The following is an 18,703-nucleotide window of genomic DNA, read 5'->3' on the forward strand; positions in this document are numbered from 1 at the left end:
ATTTTCAAGACGAAGACGACAATATTTCATAAAAAAACGTAAAAACACGCAAAGTACTTCAATGAACAGGAAATTGAAGGGATAATCGCGGGAATTGGTGGTGGGGGGCGGGGGGGGGGGGAGTACAGATTTATAAAAAGTTAATAATGATAAGATCATTCCAGAGCTTCTAAGACTTGGAAAAATAGGACACGCTATTTCATCTTATAGTATACACATCGCGACAAAAAAATTATATACCACGAGGGAATGGGACGGATATCAATACATGTGATACACATGCACACACACACAAATGATTACAATTTCGGAATAATTTGACTATTTATTCAAGAGAAATAACTTCACATATTGAGCAAGTCAATAGCCGGCCGTTGTGGCCGAGCTGTTCTAGGCGCTTCAGTCCGGAACCGCGCTGCTGCTACGGTCTCAGGTTCGAATCCTGCCTCGGGCATGGATGTGTGTGATGTCCTTAGGTTTAAGTAGTTCTAAGTCTAGGGGACGGCTGACCTCAGATGTTAAGTCCCATAGTGCTCAGAGCCATTTTTTGAGCAAGTCAATAACGCGTCTAGTCCTCATGCAAGTAGCTATTTGGAATGACATTTTTCCAGAGTTTCTGGACGTTCTCCTGAGGGATGTCGGTACCAGACTCTGTCCAATTGGCGCATTAGATCGTCAAAATCTCGTGATAGTTAAAGAGCCTTGCCCATAATGCTCTAAACGTTCTCAACTGGGGAGAGATCAGGCGACCTTCCTGGCGAAGGTAGGGTTTGACAAGCACGAAGACAAGCAGTAGAAATTCTCGCCGTGTGTGGGCGGGCGTTAGCTTATTGAAATGCAAGGCCAGGATGGTTTTCTATGAAGGACAACAGAAAGGCACGTATAATCTCGTCGACGTAACGCTGTGTTCTAAAGGTGCCGCTGATGATTATCGAAAGGGTACCTGCTGTCCGGGGTTCTCCATGCACGTCTGCGGTCTGGAATCTCGTTGACAAGAGTAGAATTCTCTTCAGTGATGAACGCCGCTTGGAGTAGCGCCCCGACGACCTGCGAAGATGTTTCTGGAGATGCCACATACGGCAGTAGAATACCAATCTGGCTATCGCCATCCGTACGGCCCGACAACCGGGAGTGATGATCTGAGACGCAATTTCTTTACATAGCAGAAGCCCTTCGGTTGTCATCCATGGGACCCTTACAGCACAGCAGAACGTCGACGATATTCTACGCCCCGTTTTGTTTCCCTTTATGGCAAGCCGTCCTGGGCTTATATTTAAGCAAGATAATGTGCGCCTGCCCACAGCGAGAGTTTCTACTGCTTGTCCTCCTGCTTGCCAAAGTTACCTTAGCCAGCAAGGTCGCCGAATCTTTCCCCAGTTCAGAAACTCCATCAATAAATACCAAGACGAACAACTGTTTGTATAAGGGCCAGAGGTGGACCCAAACATTATTGACTTGGCCAGTCTGTGAAGCTCTTTCTCTTCAATAAATCATCCAGTTTCTCTGAAATTGTAACATTTATTTGTCAGTACATGCACCAAATTTGGTTGAATCTAGGAATGAAGATAGGTTATACCCTGAATTAACACTCGGGCTACCTTGCTATATCTAACTATCAAAAAATTAGGGCTCAAAAGAAGTGTAGTCCCAACACGCGAATACCCATATTTTATTCCTCCAGTATTTGAAAATGAGAACACTTAGCTGCTTGTAACAAAATTTTCACAAAAGTTCAAAGCTTTCCGATACGTTTCCTTGCTGGCAAACGCACAAAATGGTGTCAGGGAAACAGTTTATCGCTTACTTCATTTTCAGGTTAAATATTTGTACAAATACATGGGAAATGTATTGGACATGTGCCTACGCGGAGAAAGCCTCGGGTCAAAAGTTCATCCTAAATTCCTGGAAGGATTTCAACCAAATTTCGTACACATTTTAGTTACGATCTGGATCGAAATACTAGTCCTCCTATTGGGATGGAAGTGGTAAAGTGCAGAGGCAAAGGGGCAGACGGACAGACCGAGAGGGGAGAGGAGGAGGTGGGCAAAGACAGGTGGTGGGGGGGAGGGGGTGGAAGAGGGGGGAGGGAAGATGGGCAGAGAGAGAGCGAGAGAGAGAGACAGGAGAAAATGAGCAGAGAACAGGGGAGGAGAACATAGACATAGAGGCGGAAGGAGGACATGGACTTGTTTAAACACATAACCGGGTTACTTTTATAGTTTAAAAAGGAAACACCGCGGAGCGCAGTTAGTCTGGAATAAACAGAACTATAATACACAGAAAATGCAGAACTTGAATCAAACAATTCTCTTGACCTATATAGCTTAAACGAAGATACCGATACCAGACCCTCCCCTCACAAGAAGACAAGATAATCGAGAAATTACATGCACTAATTTGTCGACAATAACAAAACACAAAAATGGCATAATTGGAATCGAATTTTTTTCCTTTGGCTCAAACGATGAAAGCGATACCGACCACAGAGCCACATAAGATTCATGTATTCGAGAAACAAGAAAAACAAATCCCTACACACGAAACCGAACAAAAATTTACGAAAACGACACGAATATGATCTCAAAATACGCTGAAGCTATGTAGCTCACACGAAGACGACATCTCCACCGCAAAGGAATCCCATAACCGAAAGATAATACACACACATTTCCTCCAGAATAAGCAAAAAATGTAGCAATTACAATCGAAAATTTCGCTTAGCCGGATGCTATGGCCGAGTGGGTCTAGGCGCTTCAGTCCGGAACTACGCTGCTGCTACGATCGCAGGTTCGAATCCTGCCTCGGGCATGATTGTGTGAGGTGTCCATAGGTTAGTTAAGTAGTTCTAAATCTATGGGACTGATGACCTCAGATGTTAAGTCCCATAGTGCTTAGAGCCATTTGAACCATTTTCGCTTAACCTATATAACTCAAACGACGACAGGGATACTAGACACACTTCCTCAAAGCAACGAAAAAATCAAATGACAGCACACACGAATTATTCCAAACAAAAGCACATGAAAATATAAAAACAAACGCACAAGGATACTCGCAATGTACGGTAAACCTATATATCTCAATCAAAGGCACCGATAATAGGAAACCCCTCCCGCCCCCCCCCCCCACCACAAAAAAGAAAACAGTAAACGAAAAAATGGTAATTTATAAGATCACTTGCAAGCGGTATATCGGGCCCGCAACTGTACACAACTGATTTAATATTTTCGCAACTCTTCAATGATGTCACAGGCGAAAAAAACAAAATTATAAGTACCATTACAACTCACTTCACTCACGAACATATGAACAAAACACTTCGGCTTCTGCCTAACCACGCCCTGAAAAAGCTTGTTATTTACAAAAATAGCCAATAATTGTCAGATACAAGATAATATTTATAATTATTAAACGTTACACTCCCAGCAATTTAACTTCTGATCTGAAGCTCTTACCTAACCTTACTCTCAGAAGAGTGTACAGTTCAGAAATAAACGACCAATTATATATACAGGGTGGTCCATTGATCGTGACCGGGTCAAATATCTCACGAAATAAGTGTCAGACGAAAAAACTACAAAGAACGAAATTTGTCTAGCTTGAAGGGGGAAACCAGATGGCGCTACGGTTGGCCCGCTAGATGGCGCTGCCATAGGTCAAACGGATATCAACTGCGTTTTTTTAAATAGCAACCCCCATTTTTATTACATATTCGTGTAGTACGTAAAGAAATATGAATGTTTTAGTTGGACCACTTATTTCGCTTTGTGATAGATGGCGCTGTAATAGTCACAAGCATATGGCTCACAATTTAAGACGAACAGTTGGTAACAGGTAGGTTTTTTAAATTACAATACAGAACGTAGGTAGGTTTGAAAATTTTATTTCGGTTGTTCCAATGTGATACATGAACTTATCATTTCTGAGAACGCATGCTGTTACAGTGTGATTACCTGTAAATAACACACTAATGCAATAAATGCTCAGAATCATGTCCGTCAACCTCAATGCATTTGGCAATACGTGTAACGACATTCCTCTCAACAGCGAGTAGTTCGCTTTCCGTAATGTTCGCACATGCATTGACAATGCGCTGATGCATGTTGTCAGGCGTTGTCGGTGGATCACGATAGCAAATATCCTTCAACTTTCCCCACAGAAAGAAATCCGGGGACGTCATATCTGGGGAACGTGCGGGCCATGGTATGGTGCTTCGACGACCAATCCACCTGTTATGAAATATGCTATTCAATACCGCTTCAACCGCACGCGAGCTATGTGCCGGACATCCATCATGTTAGAAGTACATCGCCATTCTGTCATGCGGTGAAACATCTTGTAGTAACATCGGTAGAACATTACGTAGGAAATCAGCATACATTGCACCATTTAAAATGGGGGCCAATTATCCTTCCTCCCATAATGCTGCACCATACGTTAACTTGCCAAGGTCGCTGATGTTTCACTTGTCGCAGCCATCGTGGATTTTCCGTTGCCCAATAGTACATATTATGCCGGTTTTAGTTACCGCTGTTGGTGAATGACGCTTCGTCGCTAAATAGAACGTGTGCAAAAAATCTGTGATCGTCCCGTAATTTCTCTTGTGCCCGGTGGCAGAACTGAACACGACGTTCAAAGTCATCGCCATGCAATTCCTAGTGCATAGAAATATGGTACGGGTGCAATCGATGTTGATGTAGCATTCTCAACACCGACGTGTTTGAGATGCCCCATTCTCGCCCAATTTGTCTGCCACTGATGTGCGGATTAGCCGCGACAGTAGCTAAAACACCTACTTGGGCATCAGGTTATTTGCTTTCGCCTGGAGAAGTGAAAAAATAGTGTCCATGGTAAAACATATTTTATACTCATCATCATTCAGTCAGATTTTCTTGCTGTGGTAGAAACTCTATGTATTGATCACTGGAGCTCCCTCGAAGAGGAGTTAGTGGGGTAACAAAATCTGAGGGATAGAGACGATGACGTTACAACCAAACAGAAATTAATGACCTTATAGCAACCTATAAAGAATAATGGTTAGCCAGTAACGGTGTTCAATTGCAGGCCGTAAGGAAAATGTAATATTAGAACATGGCTGTTGAACTGCACCCACGCCAAATTGGGTGAAGACGATGTTTCGGTACGAGTCGTCAGCTTTGGCCAGTGACATAATGTTAATGGCTGCTCTCACGCCAGATTTTCGTGCATATATTCTCAGTTTTGTTGTAAGTTGGCGAAGCCAACGAATGTGAAATAAACTGGTTGTGGTGAAAGATTGATCTATGATTAACACAGAGATGTAGGTTAGGTTGGAAGGTGTCAGTTTGCTTCTTATATGGCGAAATCAATGAATGTGATACTAAAAAGAAGTAGTTGTGGTGACGGACTAACCTGTAGCTTAGCCCATCTGAAAATATCGCAACAACATCACGTTATCGTCGCCACATTATGTCGACGACTCGTACAAAACTTTCCTCTGTATACCGCCTAATTGATGATGCTGTTGTTTTATGACATCAGTGTCGACAAATTACATTGTACTGTGACTGAGTTTTCTATCAAACATGAAGGCAGTAATGTAACCGTTTAATTTTTATAGGAATTGTATATTTGCGTTTCTAAGCTTTTCTTTCTTTCTCGCGTTCTTCGTCGTCATTGTTGACGATATTGAAGCTTTCATAAAAGAGCCCTCTGCCAGATACTTTATTGTGAATAGCAGAGTAATCACGTAGATATTGATGTAGATGCTTGTATGAGAACTGTTACTTTTATCTTCAAAAAGAATAACCAAACCAATACACTGTAGAAAGAATAAAGACAACCACAGACAAACTAACTAAATTTTGAATTGTTTGTGAACTTATCGTCATAAATAATTTCATTCATATGCAAATACCCTTGCTTCCTCCACTGTATGACTCAACGTACATCGATCGAGTTAATTTTGTCTTCTGTAGCCTCTGCAATTTGTAATGTCGATTTAGTACTTTCAGATATAAAGTACCTCAAATAAAACTCAACGCTGTTCCTTCTGCGGACAGACGTTTCCAAATTACTTTCTTTTTTTTTCAAATAAACGATATAAAAAGCTGTCTAGCAAGAAACCTATTTGCAAGAGAGGAATTTGTTAACACCTAACATAAATTTAAATCTTAGGTCTTTCCTCAAGGTATTTGTTCAAAGTTTAACCTTATCCGGAAGTGCAACGTGAACGATAAGCAGTTCAAAAAAGAACAGAATAAATGCTTTTGAAATGCGGTGCTATAGAAGAATGCTGAAGGTTGATGGAAGATGTGTACATCGAATAACAAAGGAAGAGGTACTCAATCGAACTGTGAAAAATAGAAATTTACGGCACAACTCGTCTAAAAGGAGGAATTAATTGTTATGACATATACTGAGTCATTAAAGAAGTATGTGTGTGTATAGGTTAGGGAAGGGTAAAAATTGTAGAGATATACCAATACTATAATACAGTAAGGTGATTCAAATGGATGTATGTTGGTAGGTATGCAGAGATGAAGAGGATAAGCTAACATGGAGAACTGCATCAAAGCAGTCTTCCGGTGAAGACCACAATAACATAATATTTTATGATGACGCACTATTTCAGATTTAGCAGAACGGCTTGATGGTGCTGACAAATTTGGGAATGTAGTACGTGCTGGTTGCAGACATGGGTATAAATATTTTGTCTATAATATTTTTACACTGTCATCTCTGCTATCGGAAATACAAATACAGGACGTGACAAAGGATACTATGAATATGCCTCAAACTACTAACCTAATAAACGCAAGTAATACACGGGGCATATGAACAGCTATACGTGTATCTAAAATTTAATTCGATCACTTCTTTCGTATCTCAAATTTTGTACGACACCTCCGCTCTGCATTTCCTGTGAATCCAATATAATCAACTGAACAGCTAATTACATAACACTAGTTGATCTTTGTTGGTAATATTCAGACCAATACCAAAAATTTCCCCTGTTACATGTCTTTATTCTTGGATTTATTCTACGCATTCTTCAACGTTTTTCTCGAAAATGATACGAAATTAGTTAGAGAAGTAAGAGTTTTCTGGAAAGATGTAATCATCAAACTTATACGCTCTCAAGACGTAAGGGCAATTGCTGATGTACCGGTATATAAAATTTACATTTTGTGCATTTTAAATATTCTTTTCTTGCACACCGGGTTCATGTTGCAGCTACACTGCAATTCGCATGAATTTTTAATGTTTCCTTTCAAAATTCAAATAAAAGATGGAACAGCATTCCGTGGAAAATTTTCGAAACATACTACGTATCAAATAAGAATAAAATCTGTAATTTACTTACCTATGGACTACGCGGCTAAACCGATCTCTGAACTTCAGACTGTAAATAGTAACGCCAAAGATGTTAATCAAAATTCGGTTCCATTCTTGTACATTCCGATATCCAGAGACTGCATTTGAGCAACATTTTTAACCAAGGAATACGAAGGGCAAGCAAACGACTAGAAGCTAATTTAGCATGAGTACTACGGAGAAATCAAATTCATTCTGAACACTGCGATAGTGCTTGCATCTTTTCCTTTCTACATGGGAAAAACAGCTTGTAAATTTACGCTCATAAATGGTTCTGAGCACTATGGGATTTAACATCGGAGGTCATCAGTCTCCTAGAACTTAGAACTACTTACACCTAAGTAACCTAAGAACATCACACATATCCATGCCCGAGGCAGGATTCGAACCTGCTACCGTAGCGGTCGCGCGGTTCCACACCGGTCGGCTACGCTCACAAGCACACATTATTGCAAGTAAAGATAAAAACACGGAACATTAAAAAAGTCGTGATTTGTTTACGATAAAAGCGTCAGGAAATCAGTTATCACAGAAAGAACTGTATATAACCAATAGCAGTTAATGATTCTTAATGAGGCGTGCAGAACAATAAGAACGGAAAGTGAAAATTCGCACTATTAACATCGTAGTAGGTACAGATTATAATTAGGTCAGCGCCGTATGATAAATCAATAAAGCTTGGTAGTTACCTTAAACAAACAGTTTACATGGAAAGAACGCATGGATATTAACGGAAGAGCTTGTGAGAAACATCATATCCTGAAGTGGATTGTTAGCATCAAGTATAAAATAGGGACTAGCATCAAGTTTAAACTCCACGTGTAAGATATAAATAAAACCTGTCATGAGATACTGATGTGTATCGTACTTGAACCTCTACAAAATACCAATAAAGTGGGATTGTTCAGATCCAACTGACGAGAATGATCACTGGCATTAGATATATACAGAAAACCTGTTATAAGATAGTGCTGTAGATCGCTCGTACACGATCCTCTACAAAACTCCAGTAAAGGGGGCCTGTACAGAACCAAACGACGAGAGTGTTCACCGGCATTTGCAATCAGCTCCCTTCTTCATCATATTAAATATATTGATTTGATATTAAATGCATTGATTTCCTGGAAATCATCGCCTCTCGATACACAGAAAACTAATGGCTACATGTTTATAGTGGAAGGATAAATCTGCCGCCTTCCTGTAGATTGTTTTGAAAACCAAAGTTCCTTAATATGGGGGAATGCCTTTTCCTTCTGCGGCCTCTGAAATAACTTGTTATAGGGGGACGTACAGTTTAACGTTGGTTGGTTTTGGGGAAGGAGACCAGACAGCGTGGTCATCGGTCTCATCGGATTAGGGAAGGATGGGGAAGGAAGTCGGCCGTGCCCTTTCACCGGAACCATCCCGGCATTTGCCTGGAGTGATTTAGGGAAATCACGGAAAACCTAAATCAGGATGGCCGGACGCGGGATTGAACCGTCGTCCTCCCGAATGCGAGTCCAGTGTCTAGCCACTGCGCCACCTCGCTCAGTTTAACGTTGGTCCCGAACAACGGAGCAACTCTGTATTTCTCACATTAACAAACATTTCCAGAGCTCAAAGAAGTGAAAAGTGATAGATAAAAGACCCTTCGACTGACAACGGATCAATGATGGATTTGAAACAAAGTCGATTGAAACCATTGGAGCCTGAATAAACTGCCAGCTATTTAAAGGATATTTCACCTTTGGGAAAGAGTGCACGAAATTATTTTCCTGTATCTTTCTAGATTCGGGTAACACAGAGGCCTGCACGTCAGCCGGCCGGGGTGGCCGAGCGGTTCTAGACGCTACAGTCTGGAACCGCTCGACCGCTACGGTCGCAGGTTCGAATCCTGCCTCAGGCATGGGTTTGTGTGATGTCCTTAGGTTAGTTAGGTTTAAGTAGTTCTAAGTTCTAGGGGACTGATGACCTCAGAAGTTAAGTCACATAGTGCTCAGAGCTATTTGAACCATTTTTTTGCAAGAGTCATTTAGAGAATTTTGTTTACAATAGAGTCCTCGTGTTCCCCTTCCGCATTATTTCTTGTATATGGAAGATTGGACACTCGCTGTTGCAGAGGGTAAAACAACAATAAATTCCCTAACTCAACTTACCTATAGATTATTCTCATTTGCCAAGGCACTAATCTTGGTGAATAAGAAACTGCATGTTAGGGATTTCGATGATCTGTAGCCTCCGGTCGACGAAGCGCAAGGAAAACTTCGGAACCGCTGTATTGTGAAGTACGGAACGAATTGACATATATAATGGCCAAGAGATATTATAAACAAAAAAATTAAAAAATGGTAAGAACTTTTCTCTTTTCCATTTACTATTCATGATTCCTTGTTTTTTCGTTCTTCAGGTGTTGTTTCAGGTCATATATAGGCTCTCCTCCCTCGCTAAAAAAATGGTTCAAATGGCTCTGAGCACTATGGGACTTAACTACTGAGGTCATCAGTCCCCTAGAACTTAGAACTACTTAATCTAACTAACCTAAGGACATCACACACATCCATGCCCGAGGCAGGATTCGAACCTGCGACCGTAGCGGTCACGCGGTTCCAAACTGACGCGCTTAGAACCGCACGGCCACACCGGCCGGCCCCTCGCTAAAGATGTAGTTTATAAAACAATGTACGAACGATATGAGTGTTCTTGGCTTGGGTGCTGGAAACACTTTAACGCCCGTATACATTATTTTCTTGGTGTTTATTTCGTCAACAGTGGTTAACAGCAAAATTGCTGATTTAAACTTTATCTTCTTTCATGAACCTGCAATTCTAGGTCCACAGCTCGTGGTCGTGCGGTAGCGTTCTCGCTTTCCCCGCTCGGGTTCCCGGGTTCGATTCCCGGCGAGGTCAGGGATTTTCTCTGCCTCGTGATGACTGGGTGTTGTGTGATGTCTTTAGGTTAGTTAGGTTTAAGTATTTCTAAGTTCTAGGGGACTGATAACCATGGATGTTAAGTCCCATAGTGCTCAGAGCCATTTGAAACATTTTGCAATTCTGGAGCAACCTACTGTTCAGTGTATGGCAGCGTCAATCGTTCCACAGTACTGGTAGTACGGATGCCTATAGTTTTATTCTGTGGCGTCGCAAAGCTGTCGGGAACAAATCATTTATAAACTTGTAAGCTGTTGAGCGAAACCTTGAACTTAAGACTTTGCCCGCGGATTTTGTCCTTCTTCCTGTTTAAATCCTTGTGTTTCATCTGGTTTGCTGTGGGATGTGGAATTTTTTCCCAATAGTTCCGATTATTTTCTTTGTCGTATAGATTCTTACATTTTTGAGTCTTTTCTCTAAAACATAAGTTGCAGTATCCAAGGCACCGAATTATATATACTGGCATCCTTCTGTCATCCCTATTTTCTGTCAAGGTACGCAAGCCCGCCTTTAGTAAGTCCGATTGACTAGCTGGTAATCTGAGGGCACGTATGAGATTTCTCATTATAAGAGCTGAAAATTTTACCTCACAGTCTGTTAAAGTGGTTAATCACGACGCCGAGGCTCTTCCACACTGCTCTGTGTTGCACTTGTTACGGTTGGATCGTTCACTGTTTCCATTTTGCTTTTTTCACACACTTTCTTCCTGTTTTCATGCTTGATCTGTTTTCAGTTTTTGGTGGGCTATCCACTGGACCCTCTTACCACTACATTTGAGGGTGATGCGATGGGGAGTTTCCCATGTGAGATCGTCGCCATACTCACCGTACACGGTCATCTAGGGCATTGCAGATCTGTGATTCGTCGCTGAACACAGTGCGACGCCGTTCTTCAGCCGCCCATTCTTCCTTGTCACGGCACCTCTCCAAACGAAGCCGTTTGTGTTGTGGTTTTAACGGCAGTCTTCACGTGTGACGGTAATTCGCTAGTCTGGTTGCTGCTAGTCCCCGACCAATGGTGCGAGTTCATTACGTGTTCTCGGACGGTAGGCACAGATGTGAAGGGGTTACGATGTGCTTAGTGTACAATATGGTGATCCTCACTTGTGGTGTGGTCATATGTGATCAACCAGAACCCTGACGCCGAGTACGCTTGCCCTCAATTTCCCACACAGTCCAGCGTTAAGCCAGTGTCAGATCCGAATGCCTCAAAACTATGGATATTGCACGATTCGACCAGCCGACCAAATGGAGACCCACAATCAGGACCCTTTCAAATTCTATCAGCTGTTGATAATGCTGTCTGATACGAGTACACAGCATCTCCATGTCCTTCAGAGTGGTCACTCAACGTCTGACGCCGTTCGTGCCCCTTATATACCATATTAGGCATGGTAATAACACTAAACACGAACGGCACTCACGCACTCTGGCGGCCATTTTACCTGTAACTGAGAACTGCAGTTCTGATCGTCGCAATACCCGCGCATGGTGAGTACGTGAACGAAGTTATTTTCACATCCGACCATGTCTTATCGGTGCTTCATTCTTTTGGTCAGGAATTGTATTTTGTGGACAGAACTACATACGCATCTACATCTACATGACTACTCGGAAATTCACACTTAAGTGCTTGCCAGAAGTTTGATCAAGCCACCTTCAAACTATTTCTCGACCTTTCCATTCTCAAACTGCACTTGTGAAAAACGAGCATTTAAGTCTTTCCGTGCGAGCTTTCATTTCTTTCATTTTCTTACGATGACCATTTCTCTCTATGTAGGTGGCTGTCAGCAAAATATTTTCAAATTCGGAAGAGGAAGTGGCTAATTGTAAGTTCGTGAAAAGATCTTGCCGCAATGAAAAGCACTGCCACCCAAACGCGCGTATCACATCCGTGCTCGTATCATATCCGTGACACTCTCTCCTCTATTTCGCGACAATACAAAACGAGCTGCCCTTCTTTGAACTATTTCAGTGCACTCCGCCAATCCTGTCTGTTAGACCCCATATCGTGCTGCAATACCGTAGAAGAGGACGAACAAGCATAGTGTAGGCAATCGTTTTGGTACACCTGTTGTATTTTCTAAGTGTTCTGCCAGTGAAACGTAGTCTTTGATTCTGAGAATATTGACCTTTTCAATGATGAATTTACAATACTATTATTCTAAACTATTTTTTCTTCTCGGATGGGCCAATTAAGGACCACATGCCAGTTTCTATTCTTTATTCGTTATCCTGATCACTTCAGAGCAGTTTTTTCACTCTTCTGCCTTGGGTTCCACCCATAACTACTTTTTCCCCAAACACTCCAATGTCAGTTGTTTATTCAGCTATTATATTACTTTCTTCTAAATTCTTTTTTACTTCGTTACTGGCCAAAAATCCCAAAAATACCAGAAAAAGTTCTTGGCTAATTTGCTGTCTTGCAACCGATATAAATGTCCAATAAATGCTAGCCTTCTTTCTCTCATTACTTCAGATACGTTTCCGCCAATACTATTATTAGTTAGCAATTTCTAAGCTTCCATAGCTTTTTGTGGGCTTAATATTTTTCTAATGACTCGCCTTTCAAGCAATTCTGATTTATCTAAATTACAGTTTCCTGCTAGACGTTCGCTTGCATTTAGATATTCTGGTTCACTACTGTATTGTGAATCTTTTTTTTTTGCATTTTTAGACAGGCATTTTTTTTATTGCATAGATATTTAGGTATACTATATGTGCTCTTTTCATTTTAGGTACAGAATGACTCGGTACGAATGAACGTAACTTTTTGCAGACGATATTAGTGATACAATGAAACGGAAGAGAGAGAAAGGAACAGCAGAGAATATTGTAAATTATGTTTCACAAACATTTATTAAGTGGCTCTCAGAAAATGGTTTGTCCGCAAATTTTGAAAGAACACTATATTTAGATCTATACAACAAATAGTCATGTTTTTGTTGTTGTTGTCTTCAGTCCTGAGACTGGTTTGATGCAGCTCTCCATGCTACTCTATCCTGTGCAAGCTTCTTCAACTCCCACTACTTACTGCAACCTACATCCTTCTGAATTTGCTTAGTGTATTCATCTCTTGGTCTCCCTCTACGATTTTTACCCTCCAAGCTGCCCTCCAATGCTAAATTTGTGATCCCTTGATGCCTCAGAACATGTCCTACCACCCGGTCCCTCCTTCTTGTCAAGGTGTGCCACAAACTCCTCTTCTCCCCAATTCTGTTCAGTACCTCCTCATTAGTTATGTGATCCACCCATCTAATCTTCAGCATTCTTCTGTAGCACCACATTCTGAAAGCTTCTATTCTCTTCTTGTCCAAACTATTTATCGTCCATGTTTCACTTCCATACATGGCTACACTCCATACAAATACTTTCAGAAACGATTTCCTGACACTTAAATCATTTCCTAATCTAATTCCCTCAGCATCACCCGACTTAATTCCACTACGTTCCATTATCCTCGTTTTGCTTTTGTTGATGATCATCTTGTATCCTCCTTTCAAGACACTGTCCATTCCGTTCAACTGCTCTTCCAAGTCCTTTGCTGTCTCTGACAGAATTACAAAGTCATCGGCGAACCTCAACGTTTTTATTTCTTCTCCATGGACTTTAATGCCTACTCCGAATTTTTCTTTTGTTTCCATCACTGCTTGCTCAATATACAGATTGAATAACATCGGGAACAGGCTACAACCCTGTCTCACTCCCTTCCCAACCGCTGCTTCCCTTTCATGCCCCTCGACTCTTATAATTGCCAACTGGTTTCTGTACAAATTGTAAATAGCTTTTCGCTCCCTGTATTTTACCCCTGCCAACTTTAGAATTTGAAAGAGAGTATTCCAGTCAACATTGTCAAAAGCTTTCTCTAAGTGTACAAATGCTAGAAATGTAGGTTTACCTTTCCTTAATCTATTTTCTAAGATAAGTCGTAAGGTCAGTATTGCTTCACGTGTTCCAACATTTCTGCGGAATCCAAACTGATCTTCGCCGAGGTCGGCTTCTACCAATTTCTCCATTCGTCTGTAAAGAATTCGCGTTAGTATTTTGCAGCTGTGACTTATTAAACTGATAGTTCGGTAATTTTCACATCTGTCAATACCTGCTTTCTTTGGGATTGGAATTATTATATTCTTCTTGAAGTCTGAGGGTATTTCGCCTGTCTCATACATCTTGCTCACCAGATGGTAGAGTTTTGTCAGGATTGGCTCTCCCAAGGCCGTCAGTAGTTCCAATGTAATGTTGTCTACTCCCGGGGCCTTGTTTCGACTCAGGTCTTTCAGAGCTCTGTCAAACTCTTGACGCAATATCGTATCTCCCATTTCATCTTCATCTACATCCTCTTCCATTTCCATAATATTGTCCTCAAGTACATCGCCCTTGTATAGACCCTCTCTATACTGCTTCCACCTTTCTGCTTTCCCTTCTTTGCTTAGAACTGGGTTTCCATCTGAGCTCTTGATATTCATACGAGTGGCTCTCTTTTCTCCAAAGACCCTTTTAATTTTCCAGTAGGCTGTATCTATCTTACCCCTAGTGAGATAAGCCTCTACATTCTTACATTTGTCCTCTAGCCATCCCTGCTTAGCCATTTTGCACTTCCTGCCGATATCATTTTTGAGACGTTTGTATTCCCTTTTGCCTGCTTCATTTAGTGCGTTTTTATATTTTCTCCTTTCATCAATTAAATTCAATATTTCTTCTGTTACCCAATGATTTCTACTAGCCCTCGTCTTTTAACCTACTTGATCCTCTGCTGCCTTCACTACTTCATCCCTCAGAGCTACCCATTCTTCTTCTACTGTATTTCTTTCCCCCATTCCTGTCAATTGTTCCCTTATGCTCTCCCTGAAACTCTGTACAACTTCTGGTTTAGTCAGTTTATCCAGGTCCCATCTCCTTAAATTTCCACCTTTTTGCATTTTCTTCAGTTTTAATCTACAGTTCATAACCAATAGATTGTGGTCAGAGTCCATATCTGCACCTGGAAATGTCTTACAACTTAAAACCTGGTTCCTAAATCTCCGTCTTCCCATTATATAATCTATCTGATACCTTCTAGTATCTCCAGGATTCTTCCATGTATACAACCTTCTTTTATGATTCTTGAACCAAGTGTTTGCTATCATTAAGTTATGCTCTGTGCAAAATTCTACCAGACGACTTCCTCTTTCATTTCTCTCCCCCAATCCATATTCACCCACTATGTTTCCTTCTCTCCCTTTTCCTACTCTCGAATTCCAGTCACCCACGACTATTAAATTTTCGTCTCCCTTCACTACCTGAATAATTTCTCTTATCTCATCACATATTTCATCAATTTCTTCATCATCTGCAGAGCTAGTTGGCGTATAAACTTGTACTACTATAGTAGGCATGGCTTCGTGTCTATCTTGGCCACAATAATGCGTTCACTATGCTGTTGGTAGTAGCTTACCCGCACTCCTATTTTTTTATTCATTATTAAACCTACTCCTGCATTACCCCTAATTGATTTTGTATTTATAACCCTGTATTCACCTGATCAAAAGTCTTGTTCCTCCTGCCACCGAACTTCACTAATTCCCACTATATCTAACTTCAACCTATCCATTTCCCTTTTTAAATTTTCTAACCCACCTGCCCGATTAAGGGATTGACATTGCGCGCTCCGATCCGTAGAACGCCAGTTTTCTTTCTCCTGATAACGACGTCCTCCTGAGTAGTCCCCGCCCGGAGATCCGAATGGGGGACTATTTTACCTCCGGAATATTTTACCCAAGAGGACGCCATCATCATTTAACCATACAGTAAAGCTGCATGCCCTCGGGAAAAATTACGGCTGTAGTTTCCCCTTGCTTTCAGCCCTTCGCAGTACCAGCACAGCAAGGCCGTTATGGTTAGTGTTACAAGGCCAGATCAGTCAATCATCCAGACTGTTGCCCCTGCAACTACCGAAAAGGCTGCTGCCCCTCTTCAGGAACCACACGTTTGTCTGGCCTCTCAACAGATACCCCTCCATTGTGGTTGCACCTACGGTACGTCCATCTGTATCGCTGAGGCACGCAAGCCTCCCCATCAACGGCAAGGCCCATGGTTCATGGGGGTAGGACAAATAGTCATACCAACAATTAATGTAGTCAGAATGAGATTTTCACTCTGCAGCGGAGTGTGCGCTGATATGAAACTTCCTGGCAGATTAAAACTGTGTGCCGGACCGAGACTCGAACTCGGGACCTTTGCCTTTCGCGGGCAAGTGCTCTACCAACTGAGCTACCCAAGCACGACTCACGCCCCGTCCTCACAGCTTTACTTCTGCCAGTACCTCGCCTCCTACCTTCCAAACTTTACAGAAGCTCTCCTGCGAACCTTGCAGAACTAGCACTCCTGAATGAAAGGATATTGCGGAGGCATGGCTTAGCCACAGCCTGGGGGATGTTTCCAGAATGAGATTTTCACTCTGCAGCGGAGTGTGCGCTTATATGAAACTTTCTGACAGATTAAAACTGTGTGCCGGACCGAGACTCGAACTCGGGACCTTTGCCTTTCGCGGGCAAGTGCTCTACCAACTGAGCTACCCAAGCACGACTCACGCCCCGTCCTAGTACTAGAGGAGGAGTCACCAAACACAATATCCACTATGGATAAAATTCGGAGAATACAATGCTCCAAATTTTTGGATGTACGTACTGATGAAAACTTGAACGGGACAAAGGATATTATTGAGCTTTTCAAACAATTAAGTTCAGGTACATTTGTTCTTCGTATAATTGCTAATCTAGGGAACAAACTATCAACCTGCTGACGTATTTTGCATATTTCCACTCAATAATGTCATACGGAATAATTTCCTGCGGTAACTCTCCACTTAAAAAGAAAGTATCGATTGCAGAAAAGCGGACAATATGAATAATACGAGGTGTTTACCGACGGACGTCATGTAGGTACCTCTTCAAGGAGCTAGGCATTTTACCTGTTCCTTCACAATACACATTTCGCAAATGTAATTCGTCATCAGTAACCTATCAAAATTTGGGAAGAACCTAAACTCCATACCTACCACATTAGGTGAAAAAAATGACCTTTATTGTCCATTGTAAAAGCTGTCAGCGGATCAGAGAGGAGATCAATATGCAGCAACAAAAATCTTTGATCCCTTGCTCAATAACGTAAAAGTCTGAGAGGAAGTAAAGCAAATTTTATATCTAATCTAAAACCATTTCTCCTTCTGTTCCACAGACGAGTTTCTGTTGAAAAACTGGAAGTCTCCAGAAAACTTAAATGTCATTGATTCTCTTAGATGCTTCATTTTTAAGCGCTTCATCGCAGGTGACAGGTTTGAAAAACACTATATTGCTACTTCTGCATCTGTAACTTGCGTCATTACTGAAAACCAAACTTTTAGGACGCCCGATCACAAAAGTTAAGTAAAGTTGGACCTGGTTTGTACTTGGATGGGTAACCGCCTGGGAACACCGGGTATCATTGGCTCAGGGACGCAAAAGTCGCCGAAGTGGTTTCCAATTGGAAGAGTTGCACCACACCGTTGAGTCACACAATATATTATTATTATTGAGTATGCGAGACATCGCTTTATGTCCGTACGGTTTCTGTCGGTCTGTCGTCCTTGCAAAGCTCGTCGAAGTGCTTCCTCTCTGACTTAATGCGTTAGATGATTTACAGTGGATGCCGCCATCTTTCACCGTTGTTGAAAGTGCCGCCAAGTAATTGTTCGAATGACTGTAATTTATTATTTACGACAGCAGCTTACCGATGTGGCGAACTGACAAGACAGTGGACACGTACAGGAGTTGTACAAACACACAGAAAAAACGCGAAAAATGTATACGTGACCATGAAGGCTGATGCTAGCCAAGCATTCAGTTTTCTCTGTTGTGTTTGACCACGGACGGCTCCCTTGCAGTGTCCTCAATACGTTGCAAGTGTCCCTTGTGTTCAGAACAGTATTCTGTTTACTTGTGAGTGATTCATGTCGGAGCTAAGTGGATTTGATCGTCGGAAAATTGTTGTTGCTCGTATGGCGGGTGCTTTCGTAATGAACGCAGCTGAAATGTTTGATGCACCATATCCAAGATTTATACCGCATAAAGAGAAAAGGGAAGAACGTCACACACTAAGTCACAACGCGGACGAAAGCGTGTCTTAAGTGATCGTGACAGACGGTCATTGAAGAGGACTGTGATGAAAAATAAGAGGACGACAGCAGCAAAAGTGACTGCCTGACTGAACCTGTCAGCGCCAAAACAACATGAAGGGAGTGCCATGAGATGGGAAGTACGAACTGGAATTCCAAAACCACTCCTCAGTGATGCAAATGCTTGTAACAGGAAAACGTGATGCCAAAGCAATAAAATCTGGGCTATAGAGCATTGCAGGAGAGTCATTTGGTTGGGTGAGACTTGCTGCATACTGTTTCCAACTTCTGGCCAAGTTTACATCCCACGG

The sequence above is a fragment of the Schistocerca nitens genome, chromosome 1 (assembly GCF_023898315.1).
Source record: "Schistocerca nitens isolate TAMUIC-IGC-003100 chromosome 1, iqSchNite1.1, whole genome shotgun sequence".
NCBI classification, from domain to species: Eukaryota; Metazoa; Arthropoda; class Insecta; order Orthoptera; family Acrididae; genus Schistocerca; species Schistocerca nitens.